Source organism: Agelaius tricolor, unplaced genomic scaffold, assembly GCF_023055355.1.
Source record: "Agelaius tricolor isolate 1412-34295 unplaced genomic scaffold, bAgeTri1.0.p SCAF_10, whole genome shotgun sequence".
In the NCBI taxonomy this organism is placed as follows: Eukaryota; Metazoa; Chordata; class Aves; order Passeriformes; family Icteridae; genus Agelaius; species Agelaius tricolor.
The window spans coordinates 6,466,640-6,485,988 of NW_027269270.1; the positions used below are offsets into that span (position 1 = coordinate 6,466,640).

The 19,349-nt window shown below is 40.5% G+C and overlaps 1 long non-coding RNA gene across 1 annotated transcript in view; it reads right to left on the reverse strand.

The window, feature by feature from the left end:
* Window positions 1-2,298: 2,298 nt before the first annotated feature.
* Window positions 2,299-19,349, reverse strand: part of LOC139593408 (uncharacterized) — a 175,395-nt gene continuing 158,344 nt past the window's right edge. Inside the window, exon 3 of the long non-coding RNA XR_011680287.1 lies at window positions 2,299-3,226. This is a non-coding gene — a long non-coding RNA (uncharacterized lncRNA). The remainder of the gene's footprint in view (window positions 3,227-19,349) is intronic.

Below are 19,349 nucleotides of genomic sequence, written 5' to 3' on the forward strand. Positions count from 1 at the left end.
ATATGAAAAAGAAAAAAAAAGCAGCACATGAAACACCACAAGATCATAAAAAAAGCAGAACAGAGATGTGCAGAAATGGCACAAAACCCTTGGGAAAAAGAAAGTTCAGATATTTGCTATTAAAATGGATAACTCAGGTGGATTCTTTCCCCCATCTCACATTGCAGCTAGTTTCAGTAGAAGCAGAGGACCCCACAATTTTTCCACCAGCACTTTGGAAAAAAAAGTCTTTAAAGAACTGAAGGTTTCCTTTTTCAGTCACACAGATCAAGGGGAAGACTTCTGAAACCACATTCAAACAATTCTGTGTTGATAGTTTCCAAATTTTCACTACCTTATCAAAAAAAAGAAATAATGACAGTGCCCTGAAACAGAAGGCAGTAAATAAGGCTATCACAGAGGTGACAAAGAAAATACTGAAGTAGGCTGAGAGAAAAATGTGTATGGTTTGACATAGAGACAACCTATATGGAAGAAGAGCTACAGATTAAAAGGGTCTTAGTTGCAAGGAGAGAAACAACAGGAGGAAGAATTCAAAGAAAAAAAATCTATTTCTATCATTAAGAGAGGAGAAATATAGAGTAAACCTCTAAAGGGAAAAAAAAAATCTTAAGCTTTATAGTTAAGTTTATAGTTAGAAATGAAAGTATAAAGTTTGCCAAAGAGAACAGAAAAAACCCATCAGGTTGCTGGATACTTGGTGCCAAGCCAAGAGGAGGAAAGGGAGCCAGAGCCCATCACTGAGGCTCCTGGTCACCAGCAGGAGTGGATAACTTCCCAAGGGATGGCTGAGAATCCCCTCATCCTGGGCAGCCAGCACTCCTGCTCTGCAGCACAAGCAATGAGAGCCTCAGTGGCAGCTTTGATGGTTGGGACAGTCTCCTTATCAATACCTCATCCCTCAGCTGCAAGTTAAACTGGTTTCCAGCCTACCCAGCAGCTAAAGATTAGGTTTATCTCATAGATGGTAACGGTGGGGTGGATTCACCAGGGCAGATGTTTGTTGGGACCAAAACTCTGTTCCCCAAACTAATTTTTTTTTATTTTTATGACCACTTGAGGAAGCAAAATGAGCCAACAGCCAGCAAACATGATAAACTAAGAGTACGGAAAGACACTTCTTTTCATAGCACCCAGAAAATGAGACATCCTCAGCTGTAGCTCAAGGAGCCCCTGTGACTAACACCTCCCAGACAGGCACCACAGGAATGACCAAACCCCAGCCTGCTGCCTGAGACCACTACACACACCATGCTCACAAGAGCACATCACGAAGAACCCTGAAGAGCAGACCAGAGCAAACCCCTCTGACAGGGCTCCTGTACCTGCAGAGCTCACCCTTTACACCACAAGGACCATCTCCTCCAGAAGCCCACCATACAGGCAGCACACAGACACCCACTAGCCCCTTTTCCCTTTGGTTTATTGTGTGACTCTCCAAAGAAATGAGAGTGAGCAGAGCAGGACCTCAGCTAACACCAGCAGGGAGAGAGAGACACACTCCCCCCTAAACTAGAAATATCGGTGTAACTTGTTTTAGCTGTATCATTTCACAAAAGACAAAGTTTCTTACCTGTTGGCAGGTGGTGAAAAAGGAACTCCTGTTTGCTCTAATTCAATGCTTTTTCTTCCACAGGCAAGAAATCAAGCCTGCCTGCTACTTCCTGGGCCCACCCAGCCCACCTGAGGCTAATTTAGAGTCTTGACCATGGCATAAAGCTACTGGGGCAGGTGGATACTGTGTGGGTTACTCAGCTCCAAAAATGAACTTGGTAGGCAAAACCCTCATTGCTCATTTCAGAAATGGAGAAGGGGGAAATAATTCCCTCTTAATTTAGCTGTTTTCCTTCCCTTACCCTTAATCTCATTCCTTTCCAACTTTATCTCTTAGCTCGCTTTTCTTTTTACATCAAGCATTTATATAGCTCCAATTTCCTGAACAGGAATAAGCTTACATGAAAACCTAAAGTCACATTTTAGACCTAAATGAAAAATGCATGGTTTACTCTGGTAAATTAAAGCCCATATGGAGGAATTGTTGGTATTTTACCAATTGTCTTTCACAAAACATTGGCTGAAATGAACATTTGCTCCTGAGCTAATGGGAAAACCTTCTCATCAGTGTGCTCTGCCTAACGAGTCATGGCAGCTCCTGCTGGACCAGAGCAGGAATCCAACTTGGCCACATCACCAGCCTTGCTCAGTGACAGGCTTTGGGGAACCAGAACATATGAAATACCTTCCCCTATGCAGAGGTTGAAATCCTTACCTGTTAGAAGAGCTTGTTCCATGGTGTTGGTCTCACAAAGGAGCCTTTGGATGCCAGGGCTTCTTCAGATGTGTGTTTATTTGAGTTTTACACATGCTAAGGTCCTAACAGAAATGTCTCTGCAAACAAGATAGTTCTTATGCAAATGTTCATAGCAAGTCATAAATTATATAAATTTGATTTAAAAAGAAGATATTGTGTTCTGGTCTTTCTGCATGCAGTTGCTTTGTAAATACAGGCTGACTGACTCCCCTGCAGAGAGGCACCTGAAGCATGAATTCTTTTCTAGAAAAATGAAAAGAACAGGAAAAACTTGGGCTGATTTCTGAAGCAGCAAGTTCAGTCCACAGATGGAGGTGCACATGAAGCCTTCCCACTAGAGCTCTTCCCTCTCAAACGTGCCTGATCTCAGTGCTGGGGTAATTAATTCTTGTGTCCTCTCAATATATCTCCCCCCTCATTACCAAGACTGTGATGATACTGGATGGTGTCTTGTCTAGTCTATTAAAATGCAGATTACATGACAAAAAGACCTTCAGCATCCAGAACTGTCAGCCCAGCACATTTCAGCTCCCGCTGGTGCTGGCTGGAGTCTCCCATCTGTAGGGAGCTGAATATCTGAGCAGGGATCTGTGGATCAGGACATTGTAGTCTTTAGTCACTGCTGGCACACAAGCAAATAGAGAGACATTTTTCTTTAGTCTGTTCTGTGGTATCCTGAAGACAAAGAACCTTTACTCTCTTCTCAAGAAACTCACCATGTGCTTCACTGGAGGAAAAAAGTCAGGAATAATTAAAGAAGACATGTGCTGTCTGAACTTGTGACAGACGCTTCTTTGATAAATAATTCATCTTAAAAATCTTGAGAGGTATGAATGAGATGGCAAACGAGGTGCTCCTCTGGAGCACACAGGCCTTCCTGGGTGACCTCCCCTGGCACATGCAGTTCATAATACCCTGGAGGGGGCACAAAGAGAAAAGAGTTTTAACAAATTTGTCAATGAAGCTGTCAAGTACAGGCATATGCTATAATCAGGTACTTGAATATCTCACGGCAGACCCTACTGTGCAATTCATAAAGTATCAGACAGCTTCTCACAACGAATTCCAGGAAGACAAGGGAAAACATCAGACTCAACTCTCACCATCAGCACTGAAAAGCAATGTTACACATTAACAAGGGTTTGCACAGTGTGTGTCCTTCATGCAGGATTGCAGAGACAAATGCCCATGCAGTTACAAACAACATGACATTACACCATTTAGACCTCAGGGAGCATCCTGCCAATTTTCTGTCCATCATTTATTTTCAGATCTGGTGGTGTGCACACTTTGAGCACTCTTAGCCGAAGGTCACATCCAGTGAAGTTTCAGTAACAAACCATTTTCCATCTTTGGTTTTGAATTGTTTGATTTAAATAGTTTGTTATACTTCTGTTCAAGGCATGTGTCCATAATAATCAGAAGGGAGCTGAGTCTTCCAGCAAAGCTATTGTTTAGCTTTCTCCAGCATTAACACTTATATACATGAACTGAAACATCTGCAATATAAATTTTGCTCTTTTAACCTTGCATCATTCTTCCTTGGATCTCCTGATCCCTGTGCTAGAGATGTTTATGACAAATGTATAAAAACCCACTTTATCTCTTCTTGCATTTAACAAGTAGCAATGAACAGTCTTCCAAATGGTAAAACAAACAAGTAACATTTTAACAGAACCAATCTTTATAAATCAGGGGTCTTAACTGTAGGGCAGTTCTGGATAAGAATATGCAGATCAAAAAGGTGCGTGCAAAATACACATAATTATATATACATATTTGGACGAGGTTAGCCTATGTGAAAATTCTTAAGGAGAGAGGAACATTGCAAAGGTACATTTCTTTGTTGAAGGTACTTGAGCTGATCTCATGTAAAAAAAGTATTTCAAAGAGGTATTGTTATGTGACAGGCACTGCATAATGTGAGGCTCAGCTCAGCTCTGTGCAAAGTAGGGGCTCCCACATGGTTTGAATTTGACAAATTCAAAACAGCAGTAGGGCGGTTCATCAAGAAATGTGAGATGGATAAGAAGAAAGAGTATCTGGGTACGGCCTGCAGCGAACAACTCCATGCTCCTATTTTGAGATCTTGAAAAAGTTTTCATAGTTTTTCTTTTTTCCCCCCCATTTGTATGTTATATAGGTCAATTACTTTAAACTTTGCATATTTTCCCGTCTACTCGCCAACCACCATTTACTTAACATAAATATTGATTTTTATTTCTTTTTGTCTCAGTTAGTCAGAGACCATCTGTCAGACTCTTAAGATGTCTATCTGACCCTGCCAAAGGAAAGCTCCATGCAGACCCTGGTAAATTGCCATTACTTTATTGAGGGGGAAATATTTTTATATCTGATTTTACCTTCTTTCCACTTTTGACAGAAGAGAAGTCACAAGCTGAATAAAGCTTACCTGAATGCTACAGAAGCAGGAGCAAGGGTGCAAAAGATTACTCACAACCAGACTTAATTAGGACCCATTTTGGATAACAAAACTGAATTAAAAGAAGGGAGAAAGGAGAAAATCCAACCCTTACTCAGTTCCACACAGAAGATGTTACATACATGAGTATGTGTCAAAGTTCTCTAAGGACTGTTTTTGACTTGGAAATAGATGTTGCTTAATGGAGACTTTACAGTTTAGAAAAATAAAATCCCCAAACATGTAAAGACACTCACAGACATTTTCTTGTGTCATGTTTGTACACTTCTGTTACTTAGGCTGAGAAAACAAGCACGACATTTGGGCTGCAGAAGTGTTTAACCCTTTACACATTGCTGAGAGGGAACAAAGTTTTACAAGCTCCTTTGTAAGAGCCTCCAGCAGCACAACTGCTCTTGTCTCCCTTCAGTAAGATCCCAAGAATCCTGTTTAAATGAGTGGTTAGCCTGGGAACTCCTAAGGTGCACCTGGACAGTAACCATTCTTCTGCTGCTTTCAACTCCTTTTGATTACATGTAGTACACCTTATCCTTAAAAGTCTAAACACAACTGTGAAATTTGATAGAAGGCCACAGTCCAGTTCCAATTTACTTTTATTTATTGCCTGACCTGGCCCATCAGTGAGGTCACATTAGACAGAGATGAGCCCCCTGCTAAATAGGAGGTGATTACACAGAGTCAGTGACCAAAGCTAATGTTAAGGGAAAGTTCAAGGCTATTGACAAAGAGGCCACAACTAAGAACCCTTTTATTGAACACCTTCTAATATTCTGAGGATTTTTTTTTTAAATGAGACCAGATAACTAAACTTATGAGGGCACTACAAAACTATTACTGGGTCCCATTTAAATCTTGTCATTTTGCTGACACCTGTTGTTAGAGGAAAAAAATAGGGTTAAATATGGTCTTATAAAACAAAAGCAAATATTTGTTGCACATCAATCCACAGAAGACCTGAAGCAAAGAATTAAAAAAAAAAAATTAAAAAATGGAATGTCACAGATACTCTTCTACAGAAGTAACTCATGCAATTTATGGTATCCCAATTTGAAGCTGTATCTGTGATTCAGACAGGGAGAAATCTAATTTATGTGGACATCCACATCTTAAAAATAACAATCTTAAAAATAAGCAGGAAATGCATTTTCTCAAAATAAATTAAATGGAAAAAGTCCACTTCTCTTATGACAATGATGAGATTGCTTTTGCACAGCTTATGTAGGTTCTTTGTTTAGTGAAAGAGGATATTCTAAACTAAAACACAATTATTTTACAAAGAAACACACCCTTGTGCCCTTACAAGAATGTACCATAGACTGAGGAGCTGAATGCAATAGACATTACTGAGCAAATAATTGTTTCCTCCAGAGAATGTCAGATTATATGTCCTATACAATTCCATACAACTCATTTCACAATGCATTTTCACAGAAATACCTGGCTATTCACACAAGTTATGCAATACCAAAGCATCCTATTGTGGAGTGCTTCCATGGGAGGGAAGTGGAGTGAATGCAGGCAGATAAAAACTGAGCTACAAAACTTTGTGTGTCAGCACTGAGGCTACTGGGCTCACGCTGGGAGCTGGCAATGAATAGACACTCTCCTACTGCAGACAGCACAAGGAATCTAAACCTTCCCAGTGCATCTCCAAAGTGGACATGAGGCAGGGAAGTGCAGAGCCTGGCAGGGTGAGGGGGAACTACTGCAAACAGCAGAGAGGGCAGAGCAGGATCACACAATCATTTGGGCTGGAAAAGACCTCCAGGATCACTGAGTCCAGCCTGTGTCCCAACACCACCTTCTCAACCAGACCAGACCACTGAGTGCTGCATCCAGCTGCTTTCTGAACTCCTCCAGGGAGAGTGTCCAGCACCAATCTGGGCAGCCCATTTTGAGGCTCAAAAACCCTTTCCAAGAAGAAATTCTTCCTGATGTCCAGCCTGAATCTCCCCTGGCAAAACTGAAAGCATTCCTCTCTTCCTGTCACTGGTTGCCTGGCAGAGGAACCTCACCCCCACCTGGCCTCAACATCCTTTCAGCCTACAAGAACCTTTCAGGGAGTTGTAGAGAGTGATAAGGTTCCCCCTCAGCCTCTTTTTCTCTAAATACCCCCAGCTCCCTCAGCTGTTCCTCAAAGGACTTACTTTAAATGGTCACTGCACCCATCAATACTGGGAGCACAAAAAATTACAAAAATATTAATTCCACTCCACACCTGCAATGGTAATTGCAATGAAGCTTCTGGTTCTTGCACAAAATTGGTCTGGAACTTAGGATGGACTTCTGTTGTTGTTGTGGTTTTTGCCTTTTTTTTTTTTTTTTTCTTCTGAACTAAAATAAAAGTAAAATTTCCTGAAAAAAATGAAGCTCTGACTTTTGTCCATCTCAAGAGACAGTGTTAAGACTCAAGAATCTATTGCAGGAACTAAGGCATGGCACAATCTCAGCAGCTCAGAGGAGCAGGGTGTGCAGTTTTATGGCTGATTGTGAAGCAAGGGACACTCACTGATTTGCTGTTGCCTCCAGAATTGTTCTAAAGACAAATGAAGTGTAATAGCACATCACACCATGATTGCATGTTGATGCCATTTCCTGAAGTGATGTGATGACACCGTGGTAGGACCATTAACCCATCTGTCACTTTCTGCATTTGTCTCAATCAAACTGACAGGAGCATTGTGTAAATATGACTTTGGGCAAGGCAAACCCAGTGTTATGGACCTGATATAGGAAAAGGCAGCTGGCATTCAGAGGAGGGACTGACAGGACACAGACATATGTTTGAAAGTAGGACTCTTGCTAGAGGACATTTAAATAAAAGATTTGTCATTCCTCTCAAGCAATTTGAGATTATTGCTAAGGCACCCTAAAGATCGCTGTGACTTTTTGACAATCTGCCTGCACATATTATACAGAGCAGCACACTGAGCATCAGGAAAAGCAAATTGCTCTGAGGAACAGAGACATGCATTTAACAGTAGGCACACCTGGAAATACTGCTGCTGCACTGGTAGGTTTAGAAATACTCTTCAGGACTATTAGGAACAATGTTTTGATAATACTGTTGCCCATCTCTTGGCCAATATTTCCATTTCCACTAACTGAAATTCTGGTGGGCTGAGGATTATAAGGCCTGGCTTGAACGTGGCAATACAGATCAGAACCAGTCTTCCCTTTCATAGTTATTAAAAAAGATAGAAGTATCATCTATATGTGTTTTGTCTTTTCTTTATGACATGATACATCTTTATCATGTAACTGAATCTCCAAAAATGCAACAAGTGCTATTGTAACATTATCTTTTTTCCTTAGCCAAATAAAGATATAAATACCCAATTCCTGTGTACAGATTACTGTAGAAAAATGAAATAATAAATATATGTCTGCAAAATTTTCTCCTTCTTGCTTTCCCTTTTATCCTAGTGCTCATGGAACACAATTTTTTCTGCTACCTTCTAACAGATCTTGGTCTGTTAATGTGTCATCCATCTTGTGATGTAAATAATGAATAAGTACAGAATAGTTTCTGGAAGTGAAGAAAAGCAGAGAACAATTTCTGGAGCCTCAAAAAAATCTACAGAACATTTGCTAGGACACTGACATTTAAACTAGTATGTAGAAATAGATAATAATGAAAACTACTATTTAAAAGACCTGAGAACTCATGACTGACTTAAGACTGAAAACCAATAGAAATCACATTGCAATGCACTCAGTGAGAATTGCTCTGCTTTCTTAATATTGTTTCACTAATAAAAGGAATAGAGGTGTTAAATTCTAGAACATTTCAGGATCCAGCAGATGAAAAAGCCCAAAGTTGTTTAATAATTACTAACTTAGAGGCTAGAAATAGGAACTAAAAGTCACAGAGTTCACAGTGATACTGCTTTGGGGACATATTTTCCCCCCAGCCTCTAATGTCCCTCAGTGTCCCAAAGTTACTTCTCTCGCTGGGAAAAACCCCAAACCACTATGAATTTCTCTATTTCCTGCTACCCATTTTTTATTCCCAACACCGAGACTCTTTATTTGCTGATTTTTTTGCCCAAGTACCATTTGATCAGGATTAGTTCTGTGACCCTGGTGACAATGAACCCACCCCAAGCACCGTGGCCAGCAGGAAGAAGTGACCATCGGCTAAGGCCATCCCCGATGCCACTCCCAGCTCTGCTGGGATATTAATTTCCAGATCCAGACAGCTGCCTTGTCACAGCTGAGGGAACAGGGCAAAGGGGGATCAAGCTACTGAAGTAGGAGCAAATGGAAGTGCCTGGGCAGAGGGAATCTCCCGCTAGCACTGACACCAAAAATATACTTCAGCCAGGGCCTTTGGTGCTGCTTCTCCTTGAAGTGCAATCCGAGCGGAAAGAACAAATTGAGAAGGTCTTGTGAAAGCTCACCTGTTTTCCTACTATATCAATTCCCTTATAAAATTATTACCTCCCCCAAAAGCCTTGTCTAGCAAATAATACGTTCTATCTGCCAAGTTGTCTTTCCTTTTTTTCTTTTTCTTTTTTTTCTAATTCCTCAATCATGCAGGGATAAAGAAGCCGCAACTGTATTTATTGTATTTCCCTAAGTGTAATCTCTCTCCCCAGCAGATGTGACAATTTACTGCCAAAGTAAGTTCATCACACAATTAGTGGTGTGAAAGGAAAGCCTATTGTGTACCATAATGGTTTTTCTCGCCATTAGCAGTTAATAATTACCGACCGGCTGCAGGGCAGGCGCTGCATCCCCATCTCTCTGCAGCTCCGGCAGCGCTGTTCTGCAAGCCTCGGGGACACGGCAAGGAGAAGGAGCTTCCTGATGGGTCCCGATAAAAGGCAGGGGTTTATTTCCCCAGACCCATGTGCTCAGGTGCCCTGCACGGCTATGCCCCTGCTGTCACCAGCCCCCTGAAGTCACTTGACTCATCTGATGCAGGCCCACTTCCTCCCCATTGGTGGTATTTGGGATGAGATGGTGCTTTATGGTTACAGTTATGACTTTCTATAAACTTTTATCACATTCTATAATAACATTTCATAAATATTACTAGCACAATACTTAGTACAACGTTTTATTTGAAAGCCCATAAAGTAATAATAAAGATTGTCAAAACTGGACCTTTAAACTACACAACACATTTTCATACAAATCACATTCTAAGAACTGACCCTGCCTCGCGCTTTTGGTGCATTCAGCAATTCCTGTGACAGGTACATTGTGTCCCCAGTGAACAACTGTCTCTGTTACCATTGCTAAGTTTTCTGCCTTTTAAAATATGTTTCTATTGTGAGCTGGTTGGGGTTTTGGGTTTGTTGTTTGGCTTTTTTTGGAATGGGGTTGAGGGTTCCTTTTTTCCCTGAGAAATCACAGAGATTGTTGTTTTCTGGTAAAACTACAACAAAGAGCTAAAATAAACCCAAGAGAACTCCCAAAAGAGTCAATACATCAGAAATTTATGAAGAGCCAGCTAAGAGTGTAAAGTTAATGAGCATATATTGAAGCCTGTTAAACCACCATGTACAGGCTTCTCATCTGGGAGTAAGGCAGCCTTCAAACTACATTAACCTAAGAGTACTTTGCCCCAAACAAAGGCATGCACACTGTACTTTAAAGGCTTTTATTTATGCCCATTAACTTTACTTGAGCTGTTTGCATTCTCCTGCTCTTCTCTAGGCAAGTTTTCAGACTGCTGCTTCTTTAAAGCATCTTCCATCCTAGCAGCAGTTTACCAATCAGAGTGCCACAGCTATCCCTAAACCCTATCCATAATTCACTCTACCTGCCAATCAGTGATTTCAACAGGGGATGGGAGAGTCATCCTGGGGAGCCTGCCACATCCAGGTCCCTCTTGTGAGTTCTGCTGGAATGGGTGCTCTCTTTCTGTTTGCTGCAGTGAGAAATAAGACACATGCTTTTGGTATCTGATTCAGATGCATAAGGTGGGTGTTCATCCTAACTTTTGGGACATGCTAGGGAACCAGAAGGAAAAGAAAACACTAATGAGATTATTCAGTGAGATGGGTTGAGTGCCTAGTTGATGCCTCAGGACAGCTGATGAAGAACTATACCTCACCCAATTTAGAATTGAGTAATATTCAGAAAGCATTATTGACACAACAGGAAATTATTTCTGTTTTTCAAATGCTTGAAAATACATGCTCAGTGTGAGCCAGATGCTGGCTACAAAGGCATCTGAATTCACAACAAGCAGCTTGTCACAGCCGCATAACTGGCAAATCTCCGAGCAGCTTTCACTCCTCTCACAGATGCCCCATTTCTCAGACTAAGTTTGGCTACATCATAGTCAAACCTCAACTTCTTGGATGGTTTTTTGCTGCTTCTGATTGGTGCCTCCACTCCTTGCTGGACTCTCAGCCTAGATGACTACATGTCACCTTTCTTTGGGAATGTGGTTGCAGAGCTCAATTCTGTCCCTCTTCACTTACCAGCACTCCCACCAAGTACATGTGGCCAGCTTATCCAGCTCTTATCCCTGCACCTGGGCCCTGCTGGGACCCTGGATTGCCCTGCCAGCTGGGGAGAGGCAGTGCATGAGCAATGTGGTCCAAATGTGCACCTGCATTTATGCCTATCCCAGGCCTAAACCCTCCCTGGCAGCAAAGGAAAGGCTTTTCCTTTGAGAACATTTTGTGATCTGCCAAGAGAGACGATAGAGAAAGTTCATAAAATTGCTGTATTAGCTGTCATTATAATGGGATTGTGTGATATCACAGGTGATTGATCATTTTCCTCTGATCAAGATAACTGTTGTGCTGAGTGGATATGAGAAAAGAGTCTCCCAAATTGTGTCCACCTTTCATCCATCTCCCAATCCTCTTTGTGTGCTCAGAAAGTGCACTGCAGTTAGTGAGCAGGGAACAGCTAATCCCCTCACTTTGTAGTGTTTCAGCCCAAATCCACTCTCCTGCCCTGTATCTCCTCCCCTAAAGCAGTTGCACCCACACCAGAGCTGTCTTCACCAGCTGCTCTCTCTGGTCCCTGTGCTTTGCCTGCCAAGCTGGTAATACACCGTGTTCATAAAAAAAGCTGGGAGATATGGAGCAGGACTGAGGAATAGCATTTCATCAAGAAGATTCATTCATCCTAGGCTATTTAGGATCTGAAATTGGCACCAGCGATTCCTCAAAAGATAGATTGCAGAGCTGCAGACAACAGGGTGAAAAAAAATTTGAGAGGTCATCTAATCCCATCCCATCTCCAAAGGGCCATCTGTGGCACATTTGTCTGACCTGTTCTCAAAAGCCTTCAAAGACCAAGTGCCTGTGATCGATCTCTCAGGGAGTTTTCAGAGTGACAATCCCCAGGACGTGGAAAGAAGCATCTGTGGCTCCTCGCTGGCAGCGCAGCTGCACTGCACAGCTCCCACTCGTGTTTCCACAGGCTGCCAAGCGCTATCTGGCACTGTGGGGAAGCTGGCTGCTACATTTCCCAATGCCAGCTTGGTACAAAAGCAAAGAATCCCCTTTGGAACAAATCCTCTCACACAGACAAGCGCTCTGAAGACTTTTTTCTGGCTCCCGAGAGAGTCGCTGCTGAGCCTGGAGCATATTGTACCATGTGGGAGGATTTCGCCCCATCCTAAGCTTCCTTATAATTTCTGTGTCAATTTCAATACATCAAATTAGGGATTTCTAGCAAAGCTGGATGGAAGAAAAAGCACTAATTCACACTTTTCTGAACAAAGAGTTACTGGTCAAGAGTTATGCATTAAGTATCATCTTTTCAAAATTTCATTTTGTAGATTCTTCCTCCCTCACACCAACCCACCAGTGCCTGAAGAAGAAGCCTCCATGTTTTTTCCAGTCTTTGCACACCGTCTTATTATCTGTACAATTCCATTTGGATATTGAAAAACAAGGCTGCAGCCACTTCCAGCTGATTTTTCCATAAAAGCAAATTGCTGTTTAATGTTTTCAGTCTTCTTGCTCTGCAGTGCATCAGATGATGACTAGGATGCTTTTTGCTAATCTGAGCAACTAAACTTAATTGTCACTCAGAAGTAAATTCTTTTGTAACACTTCCTTCCCCTTCTGTCATCCTGGGTTTCTCATCAAACTGAAATAGCTCGTACATGGTGATTTGTTTCCTTTTAAATGATGCTGATTAAAACAAAATCCCAGTCTGGTACATGCAACTTGGCAATGGCAAACTAAGAGTAGCTGTGTTCTTCTGAACATGGACTATAACAAGAGTAAGGAACGGAAGCATTTTTACCCTTTATTGCTCTCAGCTGCATTTTTTGGGTTTTTTTATGTGTGTATTTTATACACATATATTTAAGCACACACCCACATAAATGAATGTAAAAGGCTGCACACTTCCTTGATAGCCTCTTCCATTTTAAAGCAGCAGAGTGAATCTTCTTGCAGATTCTCCACTATTAATTGTTTATAATGCATGTATCTGAAGGAAACACTTAGAATGGTATCTCAGCAAACATTTCATATTATTTATATCAGTAAATGCTCTAGGAAGTTTGTATGAGCCGTTCCCTCATGGCTGAAATAAGCCTACTTCATACTTACCAATACTCCACTGCCTTGGGACTTAGGGCAGCAGACATACATTTTAAAGTTACATAAGATCAATTTTTTATGCCATTGAAGTGGATTGGCTTTGTACTTAAATTTATTTTCAGTTGTCTTTTTTAATTGTTAATCTAGAATGCTACTTAGCTTACATTTGCATCTGGAAGCTGAAGTATTACAGGGTATTATAATACAGTATGTGAGAGCTATGTTAAAATATATTTTCTAAGAAAACTAAACACTCATAATTTATGGGTAATTACAAAAAAAATGTTTTATAATCAAAAGGGCTCAAGAGAAGAAGAATTCTCTGTCTCCCAAATTTTTATCTGTTGATGGAAAGAGAAATCATTAAGGTAGAAATAATATCCATAAGTAAGGAATAGATATGTCTCTATCTCTTCTGAGTGTGAGCACTGACTATCATATGAACTCAGTAATATTAAAAGAACAGAAGATGTGATGGCTACATTATGCATGAACCTGGTGTAGTTTGCTCCTTTAGACTTAGTCAGCTTACTTGTGCTTTTTCATTCCTCTTACTGCAGAGATCAGAGAGCAAAAGATTCCCTTGGCAGAGAAGCTAAATTGGATAATAATATATTAAGGGTAATAGGAAAGTGGAAGGGAAGAGGGAGGGTTTTCACCCAGCAGCCTCCAAAGATCATTAATGGGAAGTTAACACTGCAAATGCCAGTTGGCTTTCCCAATTCTATTTTTTAAGTGTGCCAATAGAGCAAACAACACAAGAAATCTCTGGGGTCAATGAATTCATTTCCCTGCCAGGTAGGAATCATTCCCAAGGAAATGTTTGCTACTATCATATTTTGTTAGCTTAGAAAGTCCCAAGAAATATTTCACTTGAAATAGCAAAAACCATATTCTGCTCTGATGAAATGTATCTTTTTAATATTTATATCTCCCAGAGTGATGATCTCCCCACATCAGGGACAGGATGGTAGGTACATAGACTGCTGCCAACTCCTTTCCTTTCCTACTCAGGAAAGCATTCTTATTCAGAGCAGCACTTAAGTAAATGTTTAAGTGCTTTGTTGAATTTGAACCAAAATTCTCACTCTCTAGGTGATATATATTTGGCTTTTTAAAACTTTATCTTTTTTCCTGCTGTTCTTCCAGTTTGGGTTTATTTGTTTTGTTTTTAGGTTTTTTTGGGGGTTTTTTTTGGGTGGCTTTTTTTTTGGTTTTTTTTTGTTTTTGTTTTTGTTTTTTTGGGGGTTTTTTTTTGTTTGTTTTTGTTTTGTTTTTTGTTTTTTTTTTTTTTTTTTTCCCCATGTTGCTCATCTCTAAGGCTTCTCCTTTTTTTTGTTATCAGCATTCTGGTGGATGTGTTTCAAGAGCCAAAAGAAATGTGGTCGCCACTCTCATATCCACCCACTTAATTAAAACAGTTCAAAGTTTAATTGGGTCACTTCTTGCTTTCAGCCAAAAATCAAGGCAGTAAGAGCATGACTTTGAAACATCTCTTATTGATAGATTTCACACTTTAAATCCTTAGGGTTAACTCAAGATATGGAGAGCTAAAGCAAGAACAACTTTAATAAGCCTTCTCCTTGGTTATTTAGAGTTCAGAAATTCTGACTTTTTTTGCATCCAAGCAACTTTTCTAAAGTGGTTCCTTGGCAGAAGTGAGAATCTCAAACCCATCCGTCGTTCTAAAGCTATAATTTACAAAGACACAGTATTAGATCCTCAAAAGGAGGAAGTCAGCTGCACATTGAATGCTTTGGAAACCTGTCTCAAGCATGACAATTAGCAGGCTAATGCTGCACTGTTCACTGTCAAAGTGGAGCCAGGCTCCACGTGTGTCTCCAGCTCCAATGTTTGCAGTGTTGGGAAGAACTGTGTAATTGCAGTGCAGATGTATCCTCAATAACATGGATTATTCACCAGCCTCCAACACACAGCTTCTACAACAGTATATGGAAATTGTTAAGGATTATATATAAAGATACTAATCACTAACAACACCTGCTGAGGTCCTATGAAAAAACCCCGCTTGCAACAAGGTTTTCAGAAAGGTTTCACCATCTAATTACACACAGGCTTCTGTTTGTAAGCAGCAACCCTTGCTGGGAAAAGGAGATGAGGATTCTCTGCTGACTTCCTATCTGCTGTTCCCAGAGCTGAGCAGGTTTCCAGCAACACCCCCAAAGTTTTCTATTCAACAGAGAATCCATGTGAAATTAACACAGCACACAAAAATAACCTGAACTATCCCTTCAGAAATAAAACTTTGGAAATGAGAAGTGGACACTTCAAATCAATTTGACCTGCACAAATAAGTGTCTTTTTAGACAGTAATAGGGTGCCTAGACTCTCATTTCAGCTGTGGAAACTCTGGGGAACAGTGAGCTCATAAATCTGTAATACACATGCAGGCTGCATTCAAAGTTTCATCGGGAGAAAGAAAATGACCAAAATGTGAATTTTTTTTGTTTTAAGCAAAGCCAAAGCACAGATGTGCTGTGCATGGCTGCATGGAGAGGGTGGCTGGGCATCACACACTAGGTAAGAGACCAGTATAGTGGCTGTAATGTGTTTAATCAAGTTACCCAATAAATTGTTTGAACTGAAATAAAAGAAAGCAGTATGAAGGATTTTCTGTGTCTAAGTAAAGATAGTGGCTCAGAGTAGGATCCACTTCTGACTGGTAAGAACCATAAGCTTTTCAGTCTCTCTGACTGGAAAATTTGTTAAAATAATGGTACACAATTCCTAGTGACAATGATTATAAAAAAAAGTATAATAAATCCTATTAGGCAAAAATGTCAGGGTACTCTGTTTTTGAGATACAATTTAGTCTAGTGAATAAGAAAAGTGATCTTGTGTTTCAAACAACTTAGTGGAAATAAACTGGATTTTAATTAGAAAAGAAGTATGATGAAATTAAAGCTAAACAAAGAACAAGGCCTTAACAAAACTAGGTGAAATGTTTTTTAAAAAAGAAGTGTTTTCACTTTTTAATTGTAAATTGAATTAAGGAGCATATAGTTATTATATAAAGAAGATAATGACAGGAAAATATTCAGTTGGAGAAGTGCTTTAGGAGTCAGCTGGGATATATCTATTCTTACAGCCCATGGAGCAGAAACATTTCTTACTAGAAAGAAGGAAGATTTCTTGGTGATACATAATTTACAGAACCGCAGAAAGGCCTGGGTTGGAAGGCACCTGAAATAACAGCTAGTTCAAACCCCCAATCATTCCCCTTCTGTGTCACCTCTTCCCCTTCCACAAAAATTGTAGGTGGCAAGCATTTTCCAGCTGGCCATCAGACCTTCTCTTTCACAGCTTCCTTATTTTCATAAGCCACAAAAGCAGGCTCTCAATTAATTCACAAAGGTTTTAACAAGTCAGGCCTAAAGAGAAAAGGAAGGCAGAGAGGACATCATCTTGGGCTTACCAAGCTGCAGTCTGCTCACTCATCCCTCCCCAGTTCCATGCTGCTCTCTATCTGATAAACTTTGCTTTGTGAAGGAGATAAGAAAATCAGATAAATCTCTCAGAACAGAGGCTGATCCCACTGTCTTTTGCAGGCAGCAGCTTGTAAGTATTCACACTCCAAGCCTAAATATTTGCTTCTCCATAATGGCATCTTAGCCAGATTTACAAAGCCAGGGGAGCAGCTCCTGTTTCATTAAATGCAGTGTCCTTCCCTTTCTCACAATAATCTCTCCAGACTGTATTGATTCAGACAACACAATTAGTGCTGACTCAGATTAAATACAGTCTCAAAACCCACTTTTTTTTCCTCATGGCAAACTGAAGACCCTTATGATTTGTACTGTAGCAACATAAAAATAGAAAAGAAAATTCTGCAAATGCTTACGGAACGTTTTAAGTTTATGTGAATCAAATACGAATCTGAAGTAAAGTCCTTTGGGCATCTGATAATGTGTACAGTAATTTCCAGAAATATAGAAATAATTGATTTATGTTGCTTCAGAGAAGGGTCCTTGGAGCAAGGACCATTTACCCTTAGGGATTCAGAACTGCTTAGTCAAACAACCAAGTGGAAGCAGAAGTCACATTTAAACTCTGTAGCCAGCAATTAAAATGAGCTACGTTTTCTTACACCTTTTGACTTCTTGGGAATAAAAACCCCCACAACAACAAAAACCCCAAACTCATGGAAAAACCCCAGCAAATGAATAAAAGAACCAACAAAAAAACCCCCCAAAAACCACCAAAACCAAAGGACCATGCATCCCCAAAACCCCCCAGAGCTAGAAGTCTATTGTCTCACTTGCATGGATGGAAGTTCCCCACCTCACGGGTTTACTGACTTTAATATCTTACCACAAATGCCTATTGAAAAATAATAGGCCTTTTTCTGAGGGCTCTGTCCTGTTCCCTGTTTTTCTATTGCCATCCTGACAGGATTATCTGTGCCCTTTAGCTTTGTTTCTGCTAAAATATAAAGACCTCATGAGAGCAGGGCTCCCCTGGAAGCAGCAGTCACTGTCGGTTGTCGCGTTCTCGCTTGGATGATTTCTGCCACCGAGCACAAACACTGGCCAAAAACAGCCTCCACAAAAAGGAACACTAGCCACAAAAATGACACCTTCTAGCAGGAATGACATGTACTTAGCACTGCAGCCTGGCCTGCCAAGCCTCTGGTGCTGGGGGCTCAGCTAGCAGGTCTCCCTGCGCTACCAGCATGGGCATTTTTCCTGTCAGGATTTTACTGCTTTCCCAGCTGAAGGGTACGAATGGTTTTCTGCTTCTCCTTCTCTCCACTACAAATCAGCCTATTTTAATTTGTGCAATTCTGTTTTTTTTTGTCAGTGGCTTGTCATCACGTTGTCTTTAGAATACTTGAGAAACATTAATGAAACACAAAAATGCACTGATTTGTGAAAATAATAAGCATTTCACTTAGAAGGAAGGGAGTACGTTTATACTGGTAGAGATGCAGACAGACATCAGTCATTATACCAGCTACCACTTCACCCAAACTGTGGTCTCCTTTCATTGAAAAAACATGGGAGATTCACCATCAGATTCATTATAACATGTCCAGAGATAGATTTTTATCTCCTCTGAAGGGCCTTTCTCCATTTAGCCACTTGTTCAGCCATTCAGGAAGAAGAAGTAGTGCAACCTTGCAGAGAGTTTGTAAGTTTTGGGGCAGGGACATCAGTGTGCTGTGTATGTCCAAAGAAATTGCTGGAGAAAATTTAAATGTTATTCTTGCTAAATCACAGCTCAATTAAAAAAAAAAAATGCACAGAGAAAGGAAGGAAAAGGCTGTACCAAGTACCCAGACAGGGTAGCAGATGGGAAAGAACAGAGCCTCTACAAGGTCACACAGAGCAGGTGGCTGCTTGTTTATAGACTCCCTTTTTCAGGAGAATATGTATTTTGCAGTGTGAATTATGAAATATCCCCTATTTATTATAAAGGAGGACTAGAACATCTCATCTCCCCAATTATGTTTCATAGAGGAACCTGTGCTTAGGTTTCAGATAGGAAATGAGTCTTTCAATTTCTGTATTCCTCAAAAGAATCTTAAAAGAAAGGCCCAAGCCTGCAAATGTCCCATATCTGGGTAGATTTTCTCACCACTGTGCTGTTGGCCTTCCCCATGTCTCAAACCCACACACATCCACTGCCAGAAACCAAGCTATTACAAACAGGAGGTCCATGAACCTGAAGCTAAAGTCTTTTAATCAGACTCGAAAATTCATCAAGTATACAGATTAATTCCTTATTAGTGTTAAAATCAGTACAGCACTAATGACTCGAGCAGAACAACTTGTGTTACCACTAGTTTAAATTTTTATCATTTTGGGGCCAAAACAAACCAATATGTAGGTGTGTTTACCTCTTCCATTACAGGGATGAATCCAGCAGAATGTATTCCAGTGCATCTTGAAAAACTGCTTCATGAAAGTTAAAGCATCCTGATCGCAGTGATCAATCCAAATGCTGCTCAAATGCCAACTGTTTTGACACAGACCAATCTTTTTTGTCTGAGAGCCAGCACAGAAGCTTTAAATGTTGCAGTATTTGCAGTATTTGTTATATA